Source organism: Pinus tabuliformis, chromosome 4_1, assembly GCF_031772625.1.
Source record: "Pinus tabuliformis cultivar Carrire ecotype Pingquan chromosome 4_1, CPIR1, whole genome shotgun sequence".
NCBI lineage: Eukaryota > Viridiplantae > Streptophyta > Pinopsida > Pinales > Pinaceae > Pinus > Pinus tabuliformis.
The window spans coordinates 417,623,528-417,629,958 of record NC_142303.1 but is presented as its reverse complement, the minus strand read 5'-3'; the positions used below and the strand labels follow the sequence as shown (position 1 = coordinate 417,629,958).

The window sequence follows — 6,431 nt, the reverse complement described above, 5'->3', positions numbered from 1 at the left end:
AGGCTAATAATTCTGAACACCTTTTACAGTCAGTTGAATCCTTCAAACAAGCGTTCGAGTGGGCAAGGGAAAATCTGAGTCCTGAAGATTTCGAAAGCTTTTAGGAGTTCAGAAACAAAATGCTTGCAATAATTCCACTACATTTGTTAAAAATCAAGGACAAGCTTACACCTAGTGTTATTGTCAATAGTGAAGGACCTAATTCTCACATAAAGTCTCAAATGGATACAGGGAAAACACTAGATACAGGGAGGGCCCAAGATACTGAGAATACAGCCAAATACAGTCGAAAGTCAACTGAAATACAGGGTAAGAGAAGCACAACTAGAGATATCGGTTCTGAGATCAAAAGTAGCAGTTTGGAATAGGAGTGGGATCAATTCAATAAAATACTACAAAACACTCCCAAGATGCTAGATACCTAGGAAACCATGAAGTATCAAACTCCTCTGCATATTCAAAAAAAGATAGAGTCTGAAACAATAGATGAGCAAGAGATAATGTCTCAGCAGACTGAAACCATTCCCGCTTTTCCCACATCGAAACTTGTCTTAAAGGTGACTGAAATCCCTCCTCTAGATGTGTTTTACAACCCGTTGCACAAGGTTGCAGTAAGAAGATAGGGGAAAATAAGGACGGTAGAGACACCCAAAATTCCACCTGGGAATGAACCGATGGACATAGTTTGGAAGGATATTCCTTCCAATCCAGCCAAAAACTTGACCATACTGTCACAGTTTTCAGGGGCATATGAAACTGCCATCATGGAAAAGGCTACCGAGATATCTATTTTGTTGAAGGAAAAGGAAGAGAATATTGCATAGCTCAAGAAACAATTCAAAATAGAGAAGGTAAGTGTGAACAGGCAGGCCATTGAGTAGCTAGCCCAATTGCAACAGAACATGGAGGTGCTGAAGATAAGCCATGAAGCAGACATATTGGCCAAAAACATGCAACACTAAGACTTGCAGCAAGCCATGGAAAATATAAGGATGTTCCTATTGTCAAGGAATTCAACAAATAAGTGCTAGAGCTAAATTCTCTCCTATTAAAACAACAAGAACAATTTTTCCAAAAGATGTCACATAGCGCTCCTTATCTGATCACCAATGACGAACTAATGGATAAGGTGATTGACTAAAGAACTGAATTCACTGATCTAAACACAAGAATCTCAGAATTCATCGAGTGGCAAGAAACATAAGAGGGAAGAATAGCTAATCTGCCTGAGATCGAGGAGACACATAAGGACATTCTATTCACGGATTGGGATGCAAAGATCAAACAAGTAAAATTAGCAATGGCAAGAGAAGTCAAGGTGTCGAAGAACATAGTAAAGGTGGTAAACCACACTTTGTATGCCACCAACCTAGTGAAGTAAGGCAACCCGAAAGAACTACTCGATTTAAATGACTTGCATAAAATATGGAAGGAAAGTGTGGAAATCCAAAGGGAAGCAATCACAAAGATAGAAAAGACTGATTTGGAGGCGTATTGGCAATACCTTGTCAAGCCACATAGCCAAATAATGTCCCTTAACTTCTCACTCCATTCAACTCAGCTGGTGCTTCCACCTCTCATAGATGTTATTTTCACAGGACAGGTTAGAACATAGTTTGGGGCACCTCCTCAAGTCAAGCCGATGGCTGATATATTTGATTTAAAAGACAAGCTGGTAGACATAAAATCATTATCATAGCCTCTTCTCATCAAGTCACTTTTATATTTGGAGTTAGTTAACTAGTTAGGAGGAAGGTTGTTTCAAACCTCCTTAAATTTTTGTATAATCTATTTTTGAATATTAGTTAGAATATTATTTATACCCTTCTCATGCATTTAGAGAAGGATAGAATTTTATCAAAAACATTTGCAAAGAATGCACTTTTGTAAGTTTGTGAAGGCTTTGGTGAAATTATGGAACATGATCATTTCTTTTAAATATCGGTCTACTTTCCTTCGTTGATGGTCTATTTTATACTTGGAAGATAATTTTATCTGGAGAAAGAAGTCGATCTATGTCATTAGTCAAATGAGTAGAACTTCACATATATGGTACTGCTATCTTGTATGATTAGTTCTGTTTATGTTCAATTAGTGATAACACTTTATTTTCATGAATTGTATATGAGATATGTTTTTTCTATTAAGCGTTAATTGCACTACTGTATGATGCCTAACTGGAATTGTTTATTTTCATATATAAATCATCATATATATGAGATATAGTTTATACATTTATTTTACTAACTATTTAGTCAAAGAAATTATCTTTATATGTTATCACCTCTGTTTTATGCGTGATTGATCTTTATTATCACATGTCAAACATATATCTTTTTAGATCGCATATCACACTGAAATACCCGGGTTTATATTAGATTAAGTTAGCTAGAGATTTGATGATAGAATAGGTCATTTAGTTATCATTATCCTATTTGTAGTCGCTTGAAAACCACACACTCTCATTTTAAAACCCACACTAGGAAACTGGTCCCATCATCTCCAGTCCGAGCCACCACTTTAAATGGAAAAGGAGCTGTCTTAAGGTTTGGACCGGGTGGTTATCCCCCATGTTAGAGTAGTAGAAATCTGAGGCTTCAACATTTTGGCACAAGAAGGAGGGCCATCTGACTATGAATGGCATATAAACCTAAATATCAATCGAAAAACATTCATAAGAGTCAAAACCCCTCCATAGCTTCTACACCTTATAGATCTCGCTCAAAATCTCTAGATTAGAAATCTGAAGTTCTAGAAACATCTCCCTCATCTTCTGAAGTAGGAAGAAAACCACCTTCTCCATATTACACTCCCGAGTCTCCTGAAGTTCACCTATCGATACATAAATTGGAACATATATCCATTTATGCCGATAAACCAGAGAGGCCCAAAGCTTCTGAAGAAAGTGTTAGTTCCTTATTACGAGAAACTGGTGTATTAACTAGATTGCAAAGTGAAAGGCTTGGAATAACTCCTTTTGAGTTTCCCATCCCTCCACGACATAGGAAAGTTATTACATCAAGATCTGAATCAGATACCAACGAGATCACATCACCCTTCCATCCATTCACTTCTACTCAATCCACTTCTTCTCAACAATCCATTTCTCCAACTAGTACTGCTACTAGTAGTACTAACCCATTAGTAAGTTCTTCACCATATATACCTACTTCTGGACCAACCTTCCTATCTTCCCAGTCTCCGACTCAAGTTATGGCCAATCAACCCACTCAACCTTGCACTAATCTTGGTGATGTTCTGGTTGCTAATCCAAATGCTCTCCCGACAAACCCATAAAAATGGTTTCCTAAGTACATTCCTAATGATGGTATTCCTACTGAAGAACATCTTCATAAATTTCTGCTAGCCATGAATCTCAATGGAGTTTCACATGAATATGTTGTAATCAGACTCTTTCCTTATACCTTCCAAGGATCCACTGGATCCTAGAATTTTTCCCATTCAGTAGGCTCAATAAGGGACTAGGACACTTTTCGAGAGGTATTTCTTGCAAAATTTGGTGATGTCAAGACCATAGCATCCTTAATCAATGATATTTCTAATTTTAAAAGAAACTTCAGATGAAAGGATCAAAGAATTCAACTCTAGATTTAACAAGCTAATAAACAAAATCCCAGCTGCCTCAAAATCTGTAGTCGATGTACAAATAGAATGGTATATGTTATCACAAAAATAGGACCCCGATAGGCTGCTGATCGGACTATCTCAATGTAACTATTTCAAACCAATCTTTTATCTAAGGCTTAGCCTCCTCAGCTTGAGACAACTCTCTCAAAGGGTCAATGATTTTGATTAAAGAATAAGATAGATGGCTAACTCTATGGTTTGTGATTGTATATGTTTATAGGTTGAAAGAAGAAGGCTGGCTACCATTGGGCTATGGAGTCAAAGTATGTTTGAGTACCACAGCAAGATCAGCTTAACATGAAGTCAGGGCATAGAGAGTTTTTATATATCAACAAAACAAAGATACAATGCAAGGAAACACAGTTTATAAATACATGAAGGAAGTTAGAGCATCATTGATGAGTTCTAAGTAACATGTATTCATACCACTACAAGTAAGTGAAAGAGGAAAGCCATGAGACAATAGGAAATTAAAAACTCTCTTTGAATCCCAAGTAGTGAAGCCAAAACACTCTACCTAGCATGGAAGTCAAGGAATTATAGAATTCAAGTGTAGAAATGCAAATATAAAACAGTGAAACACAGTTAGTTTATCTATGAAGGAAGTCAGAGCATCATTGATGAATTCTGAGTATCATAAGTAAACACCACTGCAATGTAAGTATTGAAAGATGCCATCAAAACAAGAACATACAAGAACTCTTCATGAATCTTGAGTTGTCTAAGTAGAAATTCTGCATTAGGTTAAAAATATACACAATCTGCACATAGAGCAGCAGCTGAGCCAAAAAGTCTCCAACCCTTTTGCTAATTCAACCTCTTGCTTCATATATAGAATTTACAATATGTATTCCCTCATCCCTCATCAAGAGAACTCGAATTTACTATGAGTGACACCTATTCTAACCATAAAACAAACTATTAAATAAAAATGACAGCTAACTAGCAGTCCTAGAGTCCTAATACAATTAGAAGTACAACTCCTTGTTATGATTACAACAACCTTATCTAAACATTGAAAGCATTCTTTGATAGCTACAACCTCATGAAGTCGAATTTCATGAAGCCTCCCACGTTGTCACCTTACTGCTGATGATAAACCCTAGAAATTAGGGAACATGTTTCCCTGTTTTTAGGTTTAGGATCCTTGAAAATTGGCACGTGGAATAGAGCCTTTATCTTCTCATCCATAACATAAAGGAGGTTTTTGTAGTCCATTCTATCTAGAAAAAAAACCTCTCTTGGTTTTTTAAAACACTTCTCCAGCTGTCCAGAATCTGTCCTTGAAAAACACGTGTAAAATAGGAAAAAATTGTTCTCTGAAATTAGGGTTTCAAAGAAAGCTTAGTATCTCCCAATTGATAACACTTATGAAGAAATTGAGATATTTTATTGTAGCTGGATAGTTGATGAAGAGAAACCTCCTTCAAAATTCCAAAATACCTTTTCCTATGACCAGAAACCGAGCTTGAAAAAGACTGTTAAAACCATAAGACAAAGCTTGACTTTCAGCAGTTTCGTAGCGCAAGTTTAACCATAAATTTCTCCAACATCAGAACGAATTTGAAGAAACTGAAGCAATTTTTTGTAGTTCATTATGTTAGGAAGAAAAGACTCTTTCAGTTTTCAAAATTGAGTTCTCATTTTCTTAGGAACCCTTCCGGAAGTTGACTAGTAAAAGCAGAAAACTGAGTCTTTTATGATGAAACTGGCTTTTTCAGGGGTTTCGTAGCGCGCTACGAAAAATCCTAGGCAATTTTTTAGTGCATGAAAACCTTGACACAAGTTTGACACATGGAAATTTATGTGTGATGTAGGACCAGTGATAGGCAAAAGCAAAGTATTGACCCTATTTAACAACACCAACAAGACTCCCCTCTAGGTCTTAGACTCTAAGTCAAACCATGGAAAGACTAGACCAAGACTAACACCAATCCTTTGGAATCAAACTGATGTTCAAAATTTAGGAATTTTTTCTTAAGTGATAACAGTACATATCCTCCCTTCCTTCTAATATCGCGATTTTTGTAGATAGAGCCAATAAGGCTACCTTTGTAGAAAACATGAAGGAATCTATGTCTGTGGAAAGAAGAATTATTGCTTTAGAAAAGAGCCTGTCACAGACATACAAAAATAAGTTAAAAAAGGTAACATTCAAAGATGATTCGAAAAATAAAGCTTCAAAGGATCCTTTCGATCTTGAAGGCCTTAAGAAAGTGTTAAAAACCATTTCAATGAAATGGTCGAAATCAAGAAGCAGGTCACAGAGTCTTCTACTCCCAAGAAACCTTTTCGCTCATTTAAAATAAACCATTCTTTTGCATTGCAACCATCGAATATTATTTCAAATGATAAATCAGATCAAGAAGCATAAGAAGACTCACCAACTGAAGAGGAAGCCGAAATGGAAGAAGAAGTTGAATTAAATGGAATGTGGGATTTCATTATACTAGCTAAAGAGGAAGCACAAGCTATGCCAGTAACTACAAGAAGTAAAAACTATCCTGATATGTCTATAAAAAATCAGAGATAGAAAACCACTACTCCTGTAAAGGAGAAAACTGTAACTAAGAAGTCTAAGACTAGTCAAACTGGACCTATTCCACTAGATCCCCCAAATTCTTCCAAAATATTAGTAATATCAGATACAGTGGAATATAACATAGTCAAAGATATGAAAAAGACCAGAGAAAAAATTTCATTACATGAGCTGACTAAACTCAAAAAACAACAAAAAATTCTATTAAGAGAGTTAAAAGCAGTTCCTGTATCCCCTCTACCAT

At 36.1% G+C, this 6,431-nt stretch overlaps 1 pseudogene; it reads left to right on the top strand.

Annotated features, from left to right (window-relative positions):
• The first annotated feature begins 221 nt into the window (after positions 1 to 221).
• The window catches only part of LOC149176086 (trans-cinnamate 4-monooxygenase pseudogene), a 42,869-nt pseudogene continuing 36,659 nt past the window's right edge, over positions 222 to 6,431 (top strand).